The sequence below is a fragment of the Pinus tabuliformis genome, chromosome 9, assembly GCF_031772625.1.
Source record: "Pinus tabuliformis cultivar Carrire ecotype Pingquan chromosome 9, CPIR1, whole genome shotgun sequence".
Taxonomy (NCBI): domain Eukaryota; kingdom Viridiplantae; phylum Streptophyta; class Pinopsida; order Pinales; family Pinaceae; genus Pinus; species Pinus tabuliformis.
The window spans coordinates 522,602,445-522,622,672 of NC_142307.1; the positions used below are offsets into that span (position 1 = coordinate 522,602,445).

The 20,228-nt window shown below is 38.6% G+C and overlaps 1 protein-coding gene and 1 pseudogene across 3 annotated transcripts in view; both read right to left on the reverse strand.

Annotated features, from left to right (window-relative positions):
• The window catches only part of LOC149149505 (uncharacterized), a 53,988-nt gene that overhangs the window by 26,081 nt on the left and 7,679 nt on the right, over positions 1 to 20,228 (reverse strand). The window lies entirely within an intron of this gene.
• LOC149149506 (uncharacterized) lies at positions 1,226 to 5,317 on the reverse strand (annotated as a pseudogene).

Sequence of the window (20,228 nt, forward strand, 5' to 3'; positions counted from 1 at the left end):
AAGACATGACTACTAGAAAAATCTTTTCAATCTATTATCCAAGTCGAAAGACTAGTTCTAATTTGATTCATCAAGATCATCATAATAAACATCCGTGGAAAAATTAGCATGAATACAAATTGACCATGTCTTTTCTCACCTACTAGTCATTGTTGTAATTCTACCCCCAGGGATATATGCATTTGGTACTTTCATAAATTCATGAAACATGTTAACAACAAATACATGAGATTATCTAGATTATATCTATTATTTTGATTTTATGTTGTGTGTGCTCCTTGGATTCTTATTCTATGATATAATTCATTACATATGTGTATTCCTTTTATACAAAATCAGGCCAAGAGAAGAGCTTGATCTTTAACAACCTTGATATCTCTTTCATCTATAAACTCACAAAAATCAACAAGTGAGAGTCTTTAGCGGGCCTTTTTGTATGCGTACTTGATCAAATGTTACTACTCGTTAGCAGGTCCCTTGATCATTCTTATATGTATCATCACAGTGGTATTTCCTTTGCTTAAGAACTGAATCTCTTGGATATAGGTTTTCAACTATGGGTGCTGCTAAAATTTTAACCATTATAGAAGTTGTATTGTTTTAAAATTTTATGCATGGGTCATGTTATGGAGCAAGGGATATGAACAGAAAAGAAACATGATTAGGGACGTGTTGGCACAGGATAGGTGAGTAATGTGATTACAAAATGAGGTCATGATTAGGTGAGTTGTGTCACAACAATTCTTGCGACATTGCAACTTAACTTCCCTATTTACGATTGAGTCACATTCAAGTTTGTTTGTTTGCGATTAGTCATTATATTCCATGCTTATTAGAGATTATATCACATTTTGTTTTCCTCGTATATGATCGAGTCACACCTATCTTTTCTAGTCTATGATATAGTCACTACTTGCTTCCCTTCTTAGTGCTATAGTCACATTTTGTTTCCTTTTTCTATGATTGGGTTGCAATTTGACTCCCTAGTTTGTGATTGATCACAATTTTCCTCCCTTGCTCATGATTCAATGTAGATAACCTCTCCTCTTTGCGAGTGAGAATAGATAACCTCTTCTCTCTGCGATGTATCACTAATACTCCCAACAAGTACATCAAAGGCTTGAGTTTAAGCCACTTCGATGAGAAACAAAGCATCCTCGAGATTGCAATATTTAAGATGACAAATGACTTGATCACAGGCTGGGGGTGCTTGACCAACAAAGCATCATACATCAACAAAAGGTTCCTCATTGAGCTCAACAAGGCAAGGGAAAATGGATTTCTCTACAACCAAGTGATCAACAATTGGAATTAGGGATTAAAGCACCATTGCACCAATGAATTTTATGTTGAAAACCCTAACCTTTGAAGCATTAATCACAAAATATAACATTGTTTCACATGTGATTTCTCATCCCGAGCTTGGAGCTAGAAGTAATGTAGCATTCAAAATTGTCATGCGATACAAGTAGTGAGAATTATTTGTCTTTTCCAATATGTTGTAATTCCCATTATATACCCAATTCTTCAACAAGTCGCTTAAAATTATTTGGAATCCACTTCACATATTGAAAACACATGGGTCACCTAGCTAATGCATGCAGAGTGAACCTAAGTTATTGTTCAAAAATTCACCCCTAGCTAACTTGCAAGTAAAGGAATGTATTCTATGATCGCAAGTTGAACTCTCCAGTCCCTGCCTTTTGGAGGCTCAATAAAGGGGCTTCACTTAATGAACCTCTGACATAACACGTGCAGTCATGGTATAATAAACCCTTAATTTGACTACATATTAGAAAATATCTCTAAAAATCACTTTATTTAACCCCCTATCAATATGAACCCAATACACCTTCCGAATTTAACAAACCCCTACTTTCAATAGATATTGTAGGTATCCATTTTTTCATTAACTTTAAGCTCTATTTTTTATACATGACATATAAAAACTCTTTACTCCCTATTATATGTTCAATACATTGTCATTTGTTCCTCACTATATATCCCCCAATATGAACCCATGTGGCATGGTATTTCTCCCCCAGTGAACCCCCATGAGGCTCAATGACTGCTGGATTGGGACGGGAAATCAATTCCAATCACCTGATTCACTTGATCAAGCTTGCTTATGATGTTAAGTTGAACATTTGGGAATTCATATTTTGGAATTAGTTCATCAATTATTGCTTGCTTTCCTAAGACAGGTGTCATGCCCATAACAGATGCCAAGGCAATGTGCATGTGATGTGAGGAATTTGTTTAGAATTCCTTTACACAAGGAAGTATGTGTTGGCTTAGGTTGGGCTCACCCAGGTTCGATTCTTTACTGCACACCAAGAAAACCCTCAATCATTGGCCCTTTCAGCAATGACCTACAAGAAAATAACAGTCTCAAATCGAAGTGACTATGGGAGGATGTAGAGCCAGGTTTCTGCAGCCTTGAGGGATGTTGAGATGTGGTATTTTTGTGTTTTCTTATAATTTAACATTCATAAGTTACTTTGCATTCATACATTACTTTGCCACATTGCATTCATCACTTAAAGCATATCATATACATCCATAAAACTTCATTGTACTGAAACAATATGCAATTTGTAATAAACTGGTATGCTACAATAGATAATAAGCAAATAAACACATGAAGACACAAATTTTGTCGTGGTGCATCCAAATGTGGGACTACGTCCACAAGAACTGTTGCTTATAATAGAGAATTTGTACAACAAACATTTCTTGGATTGTGTACTTAGCTGCAGGCAGTCCACACACTCAGCTGTGAACTCAGGCCTCTGCGCACTCAACTGCAGAGCCTCGCCTTCTTTCCCAAACCACAATTGACCAAGATACAAGGATTTAATACATGATGTGATTCTTAAAGACTATCTTCTTCTTTATTATTCATCCCTATATATAATATTACATCGAGGGATATATCATCGCAATACCATGGTCCATATACTATGAACTTCCCTAATACAAGCTATTATGGTCTGAAAACCATTCATCATATAAAAAATTGCATTCCTTTAACAATAAGGGAGGGGATTTGACCCGCCTCGAAGCCCATATACCGTGTGGTATATCTACACACGGTCCACTTTCGTGCTACATTACTCCACTATGCAGTCCACTTTGCACTCTGCTCCCCAAAATGCTAAGTATTCATCAAAATCTATGTCAAGTTGGGTTTCGCCCAACAGGCCTCCAACACTCACATGTGACTCGTCCTGAATCACTCAGTGGCTTTGCCTCTGAATTTTTCTGCAATGTTGTTGTAGAACTGGTTGAACTATTGTAGAGTTTTTGTCACCTGCATGTCCTCGTTGCATGATTCCTCCAACAGTGCCTCTATCACATGTTTTGAGCCTTCTACACCAATAGTGTTTCCCTTTGTCGAAGCTCCTAAACCTTCTCATCCACTATCTACGATAATTGGAGGGCCTCATCCTGCCAAGGCTGAGTCCTCTCTATCAAACTCTGCTCCTCCTTCTTCAGTTCCTCAATGTTTTTCTCGAGGGCCTTCGACTCATTGATCTTTGTGAGCTTCTGCAAGATTGGTAAGGTCTTCGCAAATGCCTAAATCTCTTGTAACTATTGTTGCTTCCCTACATTTCTTCCCTGCAATTTCTGTACATTTGGATCTTCCTGTAGCGAAGTCCAAATTTGCAAACTTTCTTCTAACGATTTCCCACAGCCTACCAATGATGCGGAGATGCTGGCCATTACAGTATTTAGGTCAGTATCCCTTTGATCCCTCACTTCTTATGGCATAGTTGGTTGTAGCTTCATTTGCAACTCATTAATTTGCATTTCATATTTGAATTGCATTGCGGAAATTTTGTCCTTATACTGCAAGGTCGAGCTTCATGACGTTGTCTTCTCTTGTCTTCTCTTCTCGGACCTTAAGGTCTAGAATCTCTTTACATTTGACTTCACCCACCTCCTTGATATTATGGTGTTCCTCTGCCATTTGATAATTTTCTTGGATCACCTGCTTGAGCTTCTGCCAAGGTGCCACTCACTCTTTTTCTACTTGAATATTAATAGCTGCGAGGTGTGCCCTTCACACAGCTTCAGTTCTTTAATTATCTCTATGTGCAGCTTATGTAGTCTTGGCAATGGTACCATTATGATGTTCATATTGACATGCTTCCATTCCTTAGCCTGTTGATGTAGTTTCGTGGATTCAAACTAGAGGGGTCCGGAAGGCATCTGTGTTCACTATTAACCTCGTTGCAAGCATAGGCTCTATCTTCCTTTCTACTCCAACCCCTTCCTCTATCTGCACTGGTTGTCTGACCACCTGAGCTAGTATCTTCAATTCTGTGATCCAGTCTGCGGCACTGGTCAAAAGTGTGTTGTAGCGATCTTCTACTCTATTCCAGGATTCTATTGTTGCTTCCTATATCCTATCCCTAATTTGATCTAAGTCCTCTTCAGTAAGGACCATGAGATCCTTCGTCTTATCGACCTTCTGCTTCTTCTTTTTCTTTGAGGTAGCTTCTCCCTTTGCCTTCCCTTTTTCTGCGATAACAGGGTCCATCTTTGTCTTTTTTTATTCTATATGTTCTTCTCTTCTAGAGGATCTTAGTGACCCTCGTCATGTAGCTCTTCTTCCTGTGATTCATGCCCATCCTGATCCTTGTCCTTAAATTTTCCACTCGCTTCATCGTGCTATGAGGTGTCCTCCTCTTCTTTTGACGCATTGTCTCCTGCTTCTGCCTCCAACGCAATCATCCATTCTGCGGGTCATTCCTTCTTCGTATCCCTGTGCGCCTCTATGTACACTATGAAAATATGCCTTAAACTTTGCAACAACGCTATACTTCTCGTATAGGCTCGGCGACAAGCGAGGGTGCTGGTTCACTACCATATGAAAATCCATATGATACAATACGAAGAACATCTTGTTCTCCATTTCTCATGATGGTTGGGTGGTAAACCATAGTGAGGCATACTACACGGCTTCACAGACATCTGATGCTACCGAGGGGAACTGTGAATCCTTCAACTCTCTCCATGCTAACATTGCAATAATAAAAAGTAACCACACATAATGGAATGTGGTACCTTTCTCCTGGACTTCGTGGCAATCATCCAAAAATTCCTTGCACAGGTATTCAACCCAGTTGTAATGAACCCTATTGGCACACTGCGCGGCTAAGGAAACCACCGACGCAGGAACTTCATTTTCCCGACACTTTCTCATGATCTTTGCAGCCAGTATGTTCACTGTGAAGCAAACTACTTGGCCACTGATTGAATTGATGTCATATCCCCTCTTTCCTTTTTCTAGCCCAAAATTCTTCTTCATATTATCCACTATAGCGTGGTCCTGATCTTTTCTGACGAACTCCTCTGTGGGGTTCCACCCTTGGTATGGGTAGCCTTGTGATCCTCCAAATCAACATTGGGTCTATGGGGATCTTAGTCCCATCCATAAGCATCCATCGTGCACCTGCAGGAGCAACTGACACACACAAGCCGTGTTCCCCAGAATTCTGCCGAAGTGCGCACATTTAACATATTTCGTAGTCTTAACTATGCCAACCCATTTGCCCACTGTTATGGTTCTAGCCTTGTTACTCCAATGTCTAGGTAGTGCACCTGTTTCAAATACCATTTTGGTGCAAACTGAGGATACGTTTTCCTGTCGTTAAAGTCACAATTTGCGAACTTCAACTGCAGTATTTTTCAAAGTAGTTCCCCAGTAAATGGTAAGGGGTGTGAAGGTGTCGAAATTTGCATCCTTCAAGTCTTTGACTAGTTTTGTATGTGGTTTCCTCAGTGGAATGTATGGTGGTAGAGGCGAAAATGCTACTCCCTTTGTTTCCATTTGCTCTTTGTGCTCCACTTATTCCTCACTATCTCTGACTTACTCGGGTTGTTGTTGAGGTTTGACAAGTTTCTTATCTTGTTTCTTCTTAGTTCTCTCTTCCTTGGTCAGTTTCTTCCTCGGTGATATCCGTTGTTTTTGTGTTAATACTGCTGTGGTTGATGCTACTGTGGGCATATTAGTTGCTTCCATGACTCCTTCTATGCCTCTCTCGTCAAATATACGCACAAATTCTTCAGTTGACAGGACGTTCATGCGGAAGTTCTCTGCAATTTCTTCGCACTATCAATACTTGAATTCTCAATTCAACAAAGTGTTCAATCTAGGTGGGAGACGACTTTTTATAACAAGTCTGAAATTTGAACTCCATCATTAGTTTGGATTTTGTCCAAATTACGTTCAGATTGTGTTCATTAATTGCATATTTATCCTTAGATCTTGCCAATCTGTCCTCATAAATGCAACTTTCCACATATTTTCCCCTTTTAACAGTCATATTTATGTTTTTCGGCAAACTTCGACGCATCCCATAGTGTAGTGAACATTTGTCTTACGTCGTAGATCCTATGTACTTCGACATAATCTGGACTGTAGCGAAGTAACTTTGTACGTCGAAGTTATTTCTATAGTGTAGTTTATAGTCCCATGCCCACTTTCAATTTCAGGTGGCACTAAGACTTTTCCCCTTTCTTCTTTAGAGTGAGGTTGTAGGGACAGGGTTGTCCCTGTACAACTTCAACCTGCTGCCATTTACTCTTCCTTGAATCAACTCTCCATTTAACTTTTCTAATTGAACTGTGCCTCCATCAGTAATATGCTTAATAATATATGATCCTAACCAATGCATCTTGAATTTTCCTCGGAATTTTACAAACTTACTATCATAGAGGAGAACAAGGTCTCCTACTTGGAACTTTTTCTACTTAATATGTCTATCATGCCAAGCTTTTTCTCTTGCTTTTTGTACTTGTTGATGGAGTCCTATTGTAAGTCTATCTTCTTCCAAAGCAATCAACTACAACAGTCTTTCCTCCATTATGTCAGGGTTTTCCATATTTGTAAAAGATACAATCCTTAGGCTAAGGACAATGTATTCCATGGGAATCACAAATTATTTCCCATAAACTAATTTGAAGGGTGTCTGACCTATCAACTTATTACATGTGGTCCTGTAAGCCCATAATATTGTTGGAATTATAAGGTACCAGTCATCTCTATTCACATTGCATACCTTAGTCAGTGCATTCTCCAAAATCTTATTAATGCTTCTACTATTCCATTATCTTGAGGGTGAGAAGGAGTACTCTTCTAATGATAAACTTGGAATTCTTAAGTCAATGCTTCACTGGTTTTATTCAAGAAGTGGGAACCTTGGTCACTCATCAAGATCTTTGAACACCCAAATAGAAACAATATGTATTCAAAAATGAACTTTGTATCAGTTTCTGCGCTGCAATCCCTTACTGGTTGTGCTTCAGCCCATCTTGTCAAATAATTAGTTGCAATAATTATGTACCTTGCACCAGATCTCTTCCCAGGTAGATTGATAGGTCCAACAAAATAAATAGCCCATTTATCAAAAGACTACAATGTAACCTGTGATACCAGTGGCATCTCATCTCTTCTTGAAGCTTTTCCTGTTCTTTGGCACACATCATAAACTCCACAATACTCCTTTTCATCTATATGTAATGTAGGCCACCACAATCCTTCTATCAAAATCTTCTACGTGGTAGATTTTCCTGCATAATGTCCACCAGTGGCATTTAATGCAATCTCCTGCAGTTCTCTAACTCATTATTAAATCCACTTTCCATCTTCGTGCATAGTATGCTTCATCTGAGAAATCTTTAATCCAAGTAAGCCAAAATCCTTAGAATTATAGGTTGGAACAAAAAACCAACAAGGCATTATTAGTTGAAGCAAGAGCTTGAAAAAACATACTTTCAGCAAATACATGACTACAATCTCAGTGAAGTCTCTATCATGCAAATTCGGTTGTGGTGATGGAATTATTGCTTAAGAAAGTTATGAAAAGATTCATTAAGGGATTGCATCTAGTGATGATTAGGGTATTTTAGAGAGTTGGTCTAAGTGACGTAATAGGGATGTTCATTAAAACCTTCAAAATCAAGGGGGGTACCTAATCTAGGTGGCTCTAGAGAGGCTAAAAAATCGAAGCTTTGGATTTCATCGAAACTAGGAGGAGAAAGAAGATCTTGTCATCCTGATTCCAAGGGCATAGATAACGCCTCAATCTGACTTTGTATGTGCAAGTTATTGCTAGTCAAATTTCCACATCAAAGGAGCAAGACTTTTGTCACCAGATAAATTTGGAGGCTCACTACTTTGGTCGTCCAACTATATCTGGAGGAATCCGCTAAATTTGGCAACCACAAATCAAGAAACAATTTGGCACAAAACGACAGCCATAACTAGTCAAAATTTCACCTCGTTAATGTTTTTGATGACCCTTAACGAAATTTGGCAAGACGGTTGAGATTTTTTATTAAAAAAAAAATAATTAAAATTGGAGTTTGGGCCCGCAGGTATGACCTAGGACCCACCTAACGGCTTGCCATATCACACATATATATTACATATAATAACAAATGAGCGAACTTCAGCCAACAGCCACCATAAAACACAGAACCAACAGAAGTTGAACCCGCGTCGATCGCATGCGGTCCCAAATCATACACACCACCCAAATGATCAACAAACACCAACCAATAGAATTTGTGTTTATAATTAAAATTACCATGCAGATGGGTTTTGAACCCATTCCCGGTGGGAACCCATAACTTAACAGGGTACGACCAGTCATCAAGCCAACGACCGTGCTTTGTAACCACTGTTAACCCTACCATATTTAATCCATCTCATTTGCAAATCGACACCAATGGAGGTGAAAGAACCATAAAGCAGGGTTGAGTGAAATATGATGGAAGGAACCCTACCTGGGCATAGTTCTTGAGGTAGAATATTTTACAAAATATTCTAGGAGAATATCCTAGATTCCAAGGGAATATTTTGATATATAATCTTGTGAGGAATCCTTTAGAGTCCCTAGGGGTCAAATTTCGACAGTGTCAGAAATGTGCCAAGTTTATACTCATTTGAACCAATTTTTTTAAGGATCAAGATGACACAGTCTGTTTCTTCATTTGAGTATTCAATTTTCCATCTATCCTCAGAAGGGAGTCTATGAGGAATCTAAAAGATTCCTTAGGAGCCCAGATTCGACTGTGACAGAAAGGGGTCATGTTTATACTCAAAATTCATGATTTTTCACCAGAAGATTGATATTGTAATCCGTTTTCTAATCTGAGTAGCCTATTTTCAGGGCATCATCAAATTTGGAGGTATAATGATACATTTTGGCCACGTTTCTTGCTTTTGTTTTGGCGAAAGTATGGATCTATGTTACAGGTTCTGGTGATCTTTGTATGTTGCAGTTGGACAACGAAATATAAATCTTTGTAGCAAATTCATCATTTTAGCCGTTATCACATCTTGTGTTATGATTGCTTCATAGTTATTTGATTCTTGTTTATGTTGATGGATTTCTTAAGTATTTTTTAGAGAATGTATTGCTTATGTTTCACATGCAAATATAAGTGTCAGTAAAAGGTCCTACAAATGAATATTTTTGTTTAAGAGTGTTCAAAAATATTTCTGGATCAAGTTCGATATTAGAGCAGTCTTCTCACTGACGTAAATTCCGAATGTGAATGATAAATAGGAACAAGCTCCAAAAGGTTGAAGGTAAACTTAAGTTATTTGGTCCAGAAGTGGGGCATGCAACACAAAGAAGGAAAATGGCAAATCATAATGCTTGTGAGGAGGAAGAGAAATATTTTCGCAAATATTTTTACACCATGGCCAACAAAGTGGACAAATTTTTTGAAGAATACAAGAAGATAGTGGTAAAGAAGGAAAAGAATAAGGAAGAGAAAGTAGCGGAAAATGGTTTATTGAATCATAAAAATGGAGGAGAACCTCCTAAACCTCCATCTCTATCTTCTAGTGAAATTTATTCTTCTTTATCATCTCATTCTCATCATTATAACAGACAACATATAAATTCTTCCAAAAAGCCTTTTTTTAAGTTGGATGTAAAGTTTGATCTATCTATGTTTAACGAAGATTCTAATGAAGAAAAGATAAATAATTGGATCAAACAAATTGAAGTGTATTGTTGGATTCAAAAAATTAAATAAGATGAGGCCAAGATCCAATTAGTATCTCTTCGACTCAGAGACACTACTCTCATATGGTGGGAGAGAAAACTTCAGAAAGATAGTAAGAATATGGGTAAAATCCTTTCTTCATGGTCTGAATTTGTTTCTGCTTTAAAAGGACAATTTTATCCATTAGCATATTGGTAGAAAGTCATGATATAATGGAAACATTTGAAACAAGGAAAAGGTCAAGATGTTCAAAGATTCATAGAGGAATTTATGAAACAAGCTTTGACATTGGGCATTCCTTTAGATTCACCCGATACTTTGATGAAGTATATTGGTTCTTTACATGATTATCTTTGGCATTCTTTGTTGATATTTTCACCCACTACTCTTGATTCAGCTAGTGTGAAAGCCATTCACCTTGAAAGTATGGGAAACTATGAAAAAGGAAACTCTGGAAAGAAGGCAACGACAATAAGGAAAAATGAAGCAAATAGCTCTTGTACTCATTGTGAGAAAAAAAGGCATGATAAGGAGAATTAATTGAAATTGCATCTAAAATTGAAGCCAAAGAGGAATGACAAAAAAGAGAAGAAAACGAAGGTAGCCACCATGCAACAAGACCAAGAATTTGATTCAAAGGATGAGGAGAAGGTCACAACTGTCAGATTTGTAGGTGTTGGAGCAATTGACCTGGGTTCTGATTCAGGTGATGAGATGAAGACCGTAGCTCTTTGGTTTGTAGGTTATGGGCCTATTGACTTGAGTTCAGATTCAAGCGATGAGACAAACATTGCAACAAATGTTGTGCCAAATATGAGAAGAGCACCAAAGACTGCATGGCTACAAAAATTTTAGGAGATCAACCAAAGCATTCAAGAAAAGAATATTGAACTGAGGAGACTCATACAAGAAGCAAAGGAGGAGAAACAAAGTTTGCAATGTGAGTTACAAGTCATGGAAGAGGCCTTGGAAATTTTGCAATGTGACAAGTCATCATCACCCACTTCAGAAATGACATCTAAGGTAAAAAGTGGTTCTTCAATTTCATGTTCTCGTTATGATGATTATTTTGTTGCTTTTGAGAAACACACTATAGGAATTTGTTCAAAACTGATGAAGAAAATGGGGTATCAAGGAAAAGGCCTTGGCATTGAAGGTCAAGGAATTGTGAATCCCATAAAAGTGGACAAATTACCTCGTTATGCAAGAGTTGGCTATGTCAGAAAGGAAGTGGGAGAATGTTCCAAGGAAACTAATGACCGATCAATAAAACATGATGAGAGTGCATCACCACATTCTAGTGATAGCCAAGTCAACTTCATCCTATCAGAGTTGCACTAGAGACAACCATTCAAGAAACAAGGTCAAGAAATTTTGGACGAAGAAGAACCATTGCAACCAGAGAGGAAATCAGGGATCTAGCTGTTGGAAGCTCCATCTAGAGAAACGGCCAAAGAAGGATAAGAAGCATGTGAAAGTACATGTGAAGGAACTAGTCAATCATGTAGTTCAATAAGATAATCAGCTATAGGAATAAGACCCATTCACATGGTTAGGTAAGAGATGGGTGGCATTTTTAAGTAGTTGAGCATGACCTCATTTTATAAATCACATGTTGTAGTTGTTTGTAAATGTGATGAATGTATAACATCACTTATGTTGGAAACATAGTGATATTTTGGATTTTTAGTTGGATAGCATGGATATTGGTTTCTACTGTAAACTTTTCCATGAGTGGGTTATAAACTCTTGGCAAGTGTGGGGTTTTCTTGGGTTTTGTTTTGGTCTTGTAATTGAACATGTATTAGCAACTACAAGTTTGCATATGGATACAAGTGTGGGTTTCATCATTCCGAGTTTCAAAGTACAAAAGTGAAGGAAAGGGAATCTGTCATTCAAATCGAGATTGCAAACATGTTTATGCTTTTGGAGGACCAAAAGCTCCTAAGTGGGGAGGAATGATCCAAGTGGCTCTTAAGAGACTCAAAATTGAAGTCTTTGGAATTCATTGAAACCAAGATCAGATTGAAGAGCTTGTCATCCTAATTCCAATGATGCAGACGATGCCTCAATCTGAATTCATATATGCAAATTATTGACAGTCAAAGTTCCAAGTAAAAAATATAGGACATTTGTAGCCAAATAAATTTGGAGGCTCACTAACTTTGGTAGTCTAGCTAAATCTAGCGAAATTCACTAAATTTGGTGGCCACAAACTGAGTGAAAATTTGGCACAAAACAACAACTAGAATTGGTCAAAATGTCACTTAGTTAATTTCTCCATTGAACCCTAACAAAATCTAGTGGGACAGTCGAGATTTTTTATTAAAAATGGGGTTAGGGATTTCGTTGGGTCTGAATTGGGACCCCACCCAACGACCTATCATATCACATATATATATTATATATAATAACTAACAGGCGGTCCCAAATCATACACATTGCCCAGACGTTAAACAAACACCAACCAACGGAATTTGTGTTTATGTTTATAGTTACCACGTGGGTGGGGTTTAAACCTACACCCAACGAGGAACCATGACTTAACAAGTTACAACTAACCGCCAAGCTAGTGAGCCAGATTTGTAACCACCACCGAACCCAACATATTTAATCCATCTCATTTGAAAATCGATGCCAATGGAGGGGAATGAACCACACAACAGGGTCGAGTAGAACTAGACGAATGGAACCTTGCCTAGTGTTCAAAATAGCAACAAGATATGTTAAAAATAGAATCAAGAAAAATCCTAATTTAATTTGTCCTTGAATTAAATTGGGAATTCCATATCTCATGAAAACATATATTAGTTAACTAAGTTAATTTGACTTAGTTGTCTCAGTTAATTCAAGTTGAGGGTCTAACTTGAGTCATGTAGAGTTTCTCCTACTTTATAGGAGCCCTACTTGAGTTTATTTTGAGTTGTAATTAATTAATTCTGTTTAACTGAGTTAAAGTCAGTTAAACTAGTTCCAACTGATGGAGGAATTAGTGGGAGATCGAGTAGTGGGGTGTAACCACAATGACCAACCAATAAACTGAAGATTCACTCATAATTAACTCATGCATGTCAAATCAGAGAAAGACCCAGTTAAGATTGGAGTTCAGGGACAATGTACTATCAATCATATAATCATATGAATTATATAGGTTATGCATGTAATCAGAGGAAGGCCTATGAGGATTGCGCAATTCATAATTGAGGAACTTCCCATTTAAATATGGGCTAATTCCCAAGGAAACTGCTAAAGGAAATAAGAGCTTGGAAAGCAGCAGAATTGGCTAAGTATTGGCTGAGCTTGTTTAGGAATTTGTGAGATAGATAGAGATAATGTAGAGATTTCTTAGGCTTGAGAAAAGCATTGTAATCTTCTCATATTTTCTGATTAATGCAATATACAGATAGCAGGGGTTTTTAGTTGTGGCTTTCCCTAGAAAATTATTGTGTTATGTGTGATTGAATTCTTTCTCTTTTATGCTTCGTGATTTCATCGATTGTTTATTGTTTCCACTGATGAGTAGAGTAGATTCAAGTCAATTGTTTTAGCATATTACAATCTGCAGTTTGAATCTACAAGGAATTTCTACATGGTATCAGAGCTAGATTTGTAGAAATTTCTACATGGTATCAAAGCTATATTTGTAGAAATATCCACATGGTATCAGAGATGAAATCACTATAGAAGAGGAGAATACGAGTTTAACTTTTGTAGGAGAAATTGAATTTGTAATATCATACTTCAGAGCCAGTAGGATGTCGTTCTACGAATTGAAACTCGAATATGCCCATGAGGATAGTTCCAACTATATTGCTTGGAAGGACAGGATGGAGGTAGTGTTGGAAGACAACGGGCTTAAGGAATTCATAGAAAAATATATTCCTAAGTCAGTTGATGCTCAGGATCTGGCAGAGTGGAGAAAATGTGTGGCAAAGGCGAGAAGGGTTATTTGAGGAGTTTGAGATCACATTGTCTCGAACCTCCATGGTAAGGAAACTCCATTTGCAATGTGGAAGGCCTTGATAGACATGTTTCAAAACAATAGTGACCACAGGAATATGGCACTAAAGGAGAAGCTCAGAGATATCAAGATGTAGAAGGGTGACTCAATACCGAAGTACTAGACCAAGTTCACCCAATGTCAGGATGAGCTTGGAAGTGTCGGTGTTATGATTACTGAAGACGATCTGGTGAGCCTAGCACTTCTAGGACTTCCCAAGAGCTGGCACAACAACTACGACTCAGTTAATGGGAGGGAGAAACTACCATAGTGGGAGTAGTTGTGGTCCAACTTGGTACAAGAAGAGATTTGGTGAAACACCAAAGATGGGACCTCATCCAAATAAGTGTAAGAGGAATTTGCATTAGTCAACAAAGAAAAAAAGCCAAGGGAAAGAAGTCCCAAGGCGAGAAGGCTGGCAAGAAGGACTTGTCGAACATCAAGTGTTTTCATTGTCACGATTTCAAGCACTATGCCACGAAATGCCCACGGAAGAAAGCGGGCAAGCAAGGAGCCCGCAGTAGCAGTCACGGGTGAAGCTCTAGCTTCACAATTCAAACTTGATTTCACTCTCATTGCATGCATGGCAAGCACTATAATGGGAAGCATGTGGTATCTCAACAATGGTAGCTCGTTCCATATGACAGGGAATAGAGATCTCTTCAGTGACTTGTAAGAGAAAGACCTCAAGCAAAAATAGAGTTTGGAGATGATGGGAGGTATTGCACGACTGAAATCAGTACTATTAATTTTCAGAGGGAGTTTGGATCCCCTCTCAAACTCACAGATGTGATGTATGTTCCAGGACTAAAGAAGAATCTCTTTTCCATCGCGGTATTGGAAGACCATGGCTACGATGTGATTTTTAGCAAAGGAAAGGATTTCCTTAGACACATCACCACGAGACAGGTGAAATATATCAGTGTGAGAGTTAAGAACTTGTATTCACTTGAGGTACAAGATGCATGCAAAGCCTTGAGGAGAAAGGCAAAGGTTAGAGACTCAGTGGTTGAGAGGGAGCTTGAATTACCTCTCAACATGCAGCCTCAGAAGCAACCTCAGCAAGTTGTGGAGTAGCCACGATTGGAGAAGAAAAGAGGAGACCGAGTGGAGACATACACACATGTAGCCATACCTCCAGGTGTGAGGTGGGGCGATATGAAATCTTAGTCCAGGAGTTTCAAAAATTGGGCAGGATCCATTGAGGTGTTTTTTGTCTCATGCATCATTACCTTGCTATAGGGGGCCACGCTGATACCATGTGGAGGTTTGTCGTTACACCAAAACCCGCAGGTGTTGGTAAACATTATAAACCAGTAACTAGGATCCCCGTGGTGGAATTACGGATTCTATAGAGGTGCGGTGATTCTTCCAACACCCCCCCTCAAACGCAACTTGGGGGAATCGAACCTGGGTCCAAGCTCTGATACCATGTGGAGGTTTGCCGTTACACCAAAACCTACAGGTATTGGTAAACGTTACAAACTAGTAACTAGGATCCCCAGGGTGGAAATTACGGATTCCATAGAGGTGCGGTGATTCTTCCAACATTCAGTAGCAGGAGGATCAATGTCAGTAAAATACTGAGGAGTGTAGAGTAGTGATGACAGCGAAGCAAGAAGCTCAGTAGTAGAATCAGCAACAACACAGTTTTCCTAGTAGAATAGTTGATTCAATTTATTTCGTTTATTCTTTTGGATGCTTTTTGGTTGCAGATGTTGTAGTAGAAACAACAACAGTGACGACAGTTGCATGCGGAACATTCTAAAGGTACCAAATCGGGATAGAGTTGAATTCCTTTCTTGTCAAGAGGGAGTGTTGAAAATAGCAACAAGAAATGTTAAAAATAGCATCAAGAAAAATCCTAATTTAATTTGTCCTTGAATTAAATTGGGAATCAAATTGTAATTACATATACCATGACAACTTGTAATAGTTAACTAAGTTAATTTGACTTAGTTGTCTCAATTAATTTGAGTTGATGGTCTAACTTGAGTCATGTAGAGTGTCTCCTACTTTATAGGATTCTTGGTTGAGTTTATTTTGAGTTGTAATTAATTAATTCAGTTTAACTGAATTAAAGTTAGCTAAACTAGTTCCAACTAGTGGAGGAATTAGTGGGAGATCCAGTAGTGGGGTGTAACCAGCAGTGATAAACCAGTAAATTGGAAATTCACTCATAATTAACTCATGCATGTCAGATCAAATAAATACCCAGTTGAGATTAGAGTTCAGGGACAATGTAGTATAAGTTGTATAATCCCCTGAATTGTACAAGTGGTGCATGAAATCAAAGGAAGGCCTATGAGAATTGCGCAATTAATAACTGAGGAATTTCCGAATTAAATATGGCCTAATTCCCAAGGAAATTGCGCAAGGAGATAAGAGCTTGGTAGGCACCAGAATTGGCTAAGTATTGGCTTGAGCTTGTCTAGGAAGCAGTGATATACATAAAGATAGTGCAGAGGTTGCTCGCACTTGAGAAAAGCATTGTAATATTCTCATATTTTCTAATTAATGAAATATATAGATAGCGGGACTTTTAGATGTGGTTTTCCCCATAAAATTAGTGTTATGTGTGATTGAATTCTTTCTCTTTTATGCTTTGTGATTTCATTGATCATTTATTGTTTTCGCTAATGAGTAGAGTTGATTCAAGTCAATTATTCTAGCATATTACAAACTGCAATTTGAATCTACAAGGAATTTCTACACCAGGGCACAGTTCTTGGGTGGAATATTCCATGGAATATTCTAGGAAAAATAATCTATATTCTAGGCGAATATTATGATGCAAAATCTTGTGATGAATCTTTTAGATTCCTTGGGGGCCAATCTTTGACAGTTACATAAATGTGTCAAGTTTATACTCATCTAAACCAAATTTTCACAAGGATTGTGATGGCATAGACCATTTCTTCATTTGAGTAGCCAGTTTTCTTTCCATCCTAAGAAGAGAATCTATGAGGAATCTAAAAGATTCCCTCGAAGCCCAAATTTCACTGTGACAGAAAGGGGTCATGTTTATATTCAAAATTCACAAATTTTCACCAGGACTCTAATGGTGCAATTAGTTTTTTGATGTGAGTAGCCCATTTTCAAGCCATCCCCATATTTGGAGGTATAAAGTGTATTTTTTCCATGTATTTATTTGATTTTTCTGAGATGAATGAAGAGGCCTCCCCACTTTGAGCAGGGCCCAAAGACATAGTCCACATTGGATGAACTTCATTATCAAGCTCCTTGTGTTCTTTGTTTTGATGGTTTACTTTATTTTTCCCCATTCTTTAAAGTGTATGCATATGTGTTTTATCATGTTCTTTCACATGCAATTCTAAATACATCAAAGAAGTAGACGATCCCAAATCAGGACCCAAAATTTTGAATGTGCAATGTGAAAATGTTGGGGTTTGTTGTAGCTGTTGCAACACATCCCAACAAATTTTATTTTCCCCGTGAGGGAAAAATCCTTGTAGATATTTACAGCAGAAGAATCAGTTTTTTTTTTTTTTTATGTGTCCCTTATGGGACATATATACTTAGTTATTTAGTTGAGTTCTATAAATGTCCATATGTAGCATTGTTGGAAAATGACCTCGCTTTTTAGTTATGGGATAATTTTCTAATTTTTAAATATGTATATGTAAACTGGAGGATCTTGCAAGCACAAAGAGAGATAGAAAAATTAATTCTAGACGTCATTTGAATTTGTAATATTTCTTGATTATGAAATCAATGTTTCTCTCTTTGGTTCGTATTATCCATTTCCCTTCAAAATTGTTTATATATGTTGGGATTTGAAACGTTTGTCCTCTAGTTCTTGTTTAATTGAATTAGGGCACAAATAAAAAAACGATGTAGAGTTTGGGGTTTAAGTCCTGCAACCCCCCCTTCTGCTCTTGACACGGGCAAAAGAAAAATGGATCAGGACGACAATTTTGGGATTTGTGGCTCAAAACCACTAAAGCTCGATGATTGTACCTATAGTCAAGTGATCCAAAATTGGATCCTTAAACTCTCTTAAAGCTACCCAAACTCTATACAAGCTCATACCGAAGTTTAAAGTCTTATGGATGTCGAAGCCTATCAGAAATAACCTCTGAACAACGACAAGTTGCAGCCATCATAAGAGCAACGAGGACCTTTGATTAAAGCACATTGACTGGTGGCCCATGGGGACTGTGCATGGCACAAAAATGACAATTAGGAGGCTCAAACCAGAAAATGAAGGTTGTTTCTGATGCGCTAGGCAAAACCCCTCGAGAAGGAAAGGACCCAAGTGCTCGGTCGCATGGGAAGCTGGGAAACCGTGGGGAAAGCGCTAAGGCGAAAGGCGGGTCCCACGCTCCAAAACTGATAGTATATATCGGAGGCACCCTTGGGCAATAAGTGGATTTGGCTGAAACCGAGCGATTCCATTCAGCACTCGATGCATGTCCAGTGGATGAGAGAGAAAACTGCCTCTCATCGCGCGCTAATAGTCGAGCAAGTCAACTGTGTGAAATGAGCGAATATCGTAGGATCTGGGGGATCCAGATCTAATGGTGGAGATTGCACCCGATGGAGCAATAAGCCACAATGCATAAAGATTTGAAGTCCGACGTGGACGATGAGTTGGCGGATGAGTCATTCCACAGTGCAATTGGATTACTGAACCGTCGAGGAAGAGCTAGCACAGTTTGTGAGAGGATAAGTGGCCGCTTCCTTGTGGACGATGGCGATGACGCAGAGGCAGGGAACTCCAAATGAACAGCAGCAGGCGAACCGAAGGGGAAGAAGAGGAAATGAAAAGTCGGGGAACATAATGGTTCTAAGAGCCACGAATAGACAAAGAGTAAAAGGGGAGAAAAAGAGAGTAGTCGAAGAAGTAGTAAGCAAAACCTGGAAGCAGGAAATCCAGAGTAAGAGCTCACCGTAATAGGTAGAAAAAAGCAAACAGCAAGAAGATGCTAAATGCGCAGATAGTCTTTGGAGTTACTCGAAGGTCGAGTGGAAAAACCAGAGAGCTCAATTGACAGCAGCATATTGTTGTTGGAGTTGCTTGGAAGTCGACCGACTCACAGAGGCATGAAAAAGGTTGGGAGAAGAAGCTTAGAGAAGCCAGAGCCAAGAGCCAAAGCGAGCGCCAGAAGCGAGAGCTGAGAGCCATAACCAGAGCCAAAGCCACAGAGCCAAAGCTAGAGTCAGAGCCATAGCCAGAGCAAGAGCCAGAGCCAGAGCCAAGAGCCAGAGCTAGAAAGTCGAAGAGCTCCAAGAGCCAAGGGATAAGATGGTGTTATGAGACCAATGTTCCTGTATAAAACATTGGAGTTAAGTGTAGGCACTTGTAAAAGAACTATTTCCATAATCCCAGAGATCCTAATCGAGTTGATTAGAGCTCAAGGAGACGTAGCCCAATATATCAGGGTGAACTCCATATTATCTTGTTGCCTCATGTGTTTGTTTTTACTGCTGCTCTGACTATTGTTATGTGCATTTGTATATCAGTTTAAGTACATTCCCATATCAGTGCAAACAACAGATTTTAAAGTAAATAACCAGCTGAAAACAAATACAAGCATACACCCATATTTTCAAGCATTTCTTAATTCCGCATTGGTTAATCATTAAGACTTGGGAAAATTTAAAGCTTTGGAAGTGGGAGAGGTTCATGTAAGTTAGACAAGAAGCCTAAGAGCCCCATTTTCAGATCAGGTGGTATCAGAGCTTAAGATTGATTAACCCCACCTTCAAAGAAGGTTGTAACAGAATGCTTGATTGACAAGGCAAAGATTGCTTGTCTGAAAGGTATTTTGATAGTCAAGGATTGATTGCCTCATTGATTGTATGCTTGGTTGCAGACTGACTATTGTTTGAGTTTGCAAAGGTGAAGGGAAAGCTATTGATAGCTCAGTCCAGGGAGGACAAGAAGGAAGAAGCACTGAAGGCATTATTCTATCCCAAAGGACCTCAGGGAAATCCTTGAATAACAAGAGGTTTGTCGCAAAAGGTTGCTTGAGCAAGCTATTTAATAATATTGTTTGAAGTTCGTTTGTGCCTTTTGAAAATGACAACTTCTACAAGTGAGTTCTCAAAGTCTTCTTGCTCTCGAAGTTCCTTTAATGGAGACATGAAGCAAGACTTGTCCACCATGATGGATATGGTGATAGAAATGTATGAGGATGGAATGAAGAGTAGCATACTTAGAGAGAAATTG